The following is a 3052-nucleotide window of genomic DNA, read 5'->3' as shown; positions in this document are numbered from 1 at the left end:
GATCGGTCGATGGTGCTGCGAGTGCTGCTGATTGCACGCCGAGACGCACAACAATAACACTGCATCCCACCTCTCACTTTCATTGCGCGCCCTAGCTTCATGCTCGCTAAAACACTCGCGCACATGTTAGACTCCTTGGTCCGTGTTTCAAGACGGGCCGTTTGCAGCCCTGTCGCCAGCATCTCCCCGGTGGTGTGCGCCAAGCGGCAAGCGCAACATTCCCAACACTGCCCGCACACACTCTGTCAACAGCACAAGAGAACGAGTCTCCCATCCCAAAACAAGAGTCTGCGCAACACAATGCCGAAAACAGCACCCATGCCAAAGACCACATAACAAAGCCACCGCATCGATAATTTCCTCAGTCCCGCGTGCGACAGAAACATAAAAAGCAGATGCGCCACGCACAAGGGCGCCCTCGCATCGCCGTCTCTCACACACAAAACTCATGCTGGCAGACACGCCCCGCGAGTGCAGGCAGCGCAGCACACAACAACAGCAACGCAGCGGCGCATATGTGCAACAAGTGCACACAAAACACCCCCCGCAACATCATCACACACCACACCAAAAGCCCTGATCACAAGGCGCGCCCAGTCTCTGCTAGCTGCAAGCGATTCTCTGTCAACGGTTTCACGTACTGTTTAACTCTCTTTTCAAAGTGCTTTTCATCTTTCCCTCACGGTACTTGTTCGCTATCGGTCTCGTGCCAGTATTTAGCCTTGGATGCAGTTTACCACCCGGCTTTGGGCTGCATTCCCAAACAACCCGACTCAAGAGAATAAACGGACCACACACCGCACATCAGCGCAAATAATGTAGCACCAACGGGACTCTCACCCTACTCCGGTGTCCTCTTCCAAGGAAACTCGGTGCTGCGCCAAACAACAATGCACATTGCGAACAACATGCACCATCACAAAGACATGCGACGGCCCGCATCCCATAAAGACTACAACTCGCCACAATAAAAAGAAGCTTGTGGAGATTCCAATGCTTGAGCTCTTCCCGCTTCACTCGCCGTTACTGAGGAATCCTTGTTAGTTTCTCTTCCTCCCCTTAGTGATATGCTTAAGTTCAGGGGGTACCCTTGCCTGACCTGAGGTCAACAATGAGAAATGAGTAGAGGGGGAAGGGGTTTGAGAGAGAAATGAAGTGGAGTGGAGCAATGGATGGATACAGTCGTTTGTGCGCATACACTGCAACAAGTGCAGTGCAGTGCACACAAACAAACAGTGCTCCGTCCATCACTATTCCAGCTTCTCTCGCCCATACTTCCCTCTCTTCTTCATCACAGTGTTTTGCTCACATGACCAGTGTCACAAAAGCCACATAAAGATGCAAGCACACAAGTGCACATGCCTCTGCACACACACACAGCATACACACGCTGCAGAACAACGATGTCAGTTGACACATCGCTCCACAGCTTGTTGTATCCTGCTGCATATGCAGAAACAGCATGCGTGTGCTTGCCGTGGTCTCGCAACAACGGCACCCACACGGCGACAGTGAGTGATGACAACAGTATGAGAATAGAGAAGTGGGATGCGTGTATGTGTGTGAATCACATCAACAACGACAACACAACGCACAAGGCATCGTATCATCGTGCAATGCAATCCACATGCTCACACACACAAACACCCACTCCTTCTTCATCACAGTCACCATCACAATTATCATCGCAATGGAGTCGTAAGCTCTCCTCTTCAGGGTCCAGTCTCACACAATACAAACACACAGCAAAAATGTGTGTGTGCACGCATCGACTAACACCCCATGGCCACTAACAATGCACAGTGTGCAAATGAGATACGAGTGCATGCATGCATGGGCATTTCTTCATACTGCTACGCAACAAACAAACACCACACCAACAAAGGTGCGCTGCTGCTGCTGCATAGTTCAGTAATCAAATACACCCACACACATACACTCACACCCTCATAAGCACACAAAAGCGCATTGTCAATGAGATTGAGTGGCGACACTCAGGCAGACATGCCCGCACGCACAGACACGCACACAATGGCGCATGCCCACACACACAGGCGCAATGTGCGTTCGAAGATTCAATGATTCACGGAATTCTGCAATTCACACTACATTTCGCGTCTTGCCACGTTCTTCATCGATGCACGAGCCAAGAGATCCACCGTTGAAAGTTGTCTCATGGTTATTAATTTGGTTGTGTTGAATGAGATGTTGAGATTGAAGTGAGAGTGGTTGCAGTGCATGTGTTTGTGTGTGAGTATTCCAACGCACAGTGTTTGTTGGCACACACACTCACACACAAATCACATCACAACGCTCTCTCTCCCCCTCATTCTCTCACTCACTCGTTTGTGGTTATAATGTATGTACGTATGTCCACAGCACAGCACACATCTTTTGGTTGCTGTTGCTGCAGCAAGATGCTTTCGCCCACACTGTCATGTGTGTGCAATCGCAGCCGCTGCCACAACAACAATCCAAAACATACGCTTGCTTGCTGTGTTCATTTCTTCTTCTTCTTTGCACGAGGCAAACAATGTAACATCACACACACACAAGAGCACTGCCATCGCAATGCAACACACACAATATGCGTGCTCCACTGCGACACTCACAATGCTCATGCACGCATGCACATGCTTTTGCTTTGTTTTTGTCTTCATTCACACAATGCTCACTCCCACACATAGAAGCGTGTGAGAGCGATTTTGTCAGTTGGTTGGCTCGGTTGGCTCAAGTTGGCTCGGTTGGCTCAGTCCAGTGTCTCCACCTTCCCTCGCCATCCCTCACCAATCTTCACCATCCCTCACCAACCACGCTTTTCAACGTTTTCCTTGTTGGAATGATCCTTCCGCAGGTTCACCTACGGAAACCTTGTTACGACTTTTACTTCCTCTAAATGATCAAGTTTGACCAGGTTCTCAGCAAAGAAACACATGGGCAGCTGTTGCCAGCGCCCACGCGCCAATCCCGAGGCCTCACTAAACCATTCATCGGTAGTAGCGACGGGCGGTGTGTACAAGGGCAGGGACGTAATCAACGCATCTGTTGAATT

The 3052-nt window shown here is 50.1% G+C and overlaps 1 non-coding gene across 1 annotated transcript; it reads right to left on the bottom strand.

The window, feature by feature from the left end:
- On the bottom strand, positions 1-2169 carry PTSG_20009 (the record flags this gene model as incomplete). Its single annotated transcript, XR_001137143.1, has 1 exon — positions 1-2169. It is a non-coding gene; the product is annotated as a 28S ribosomal RNA (ribosomal RNA).
- Between the last annotated feature and the right edge of the window lie 883 nt (positions 2170-3052).

Source organism: Salpingoeca rosetta (genome assembly GCF_000188695.1).
Source record: "Salpingoeca rosetta unplaced genomic scaffold supercont1.7, whole genome shotgun sequence".
NCBI classification, from domain to species: Eukaryota; class Choanoflagellata; order Craspedida; family Salpingoecidae; genus Salpingoeca; species Salpingoeca rosetta.
This window is presented reverse-complemented; position numbering and strand designations above follow the sequence as displayed.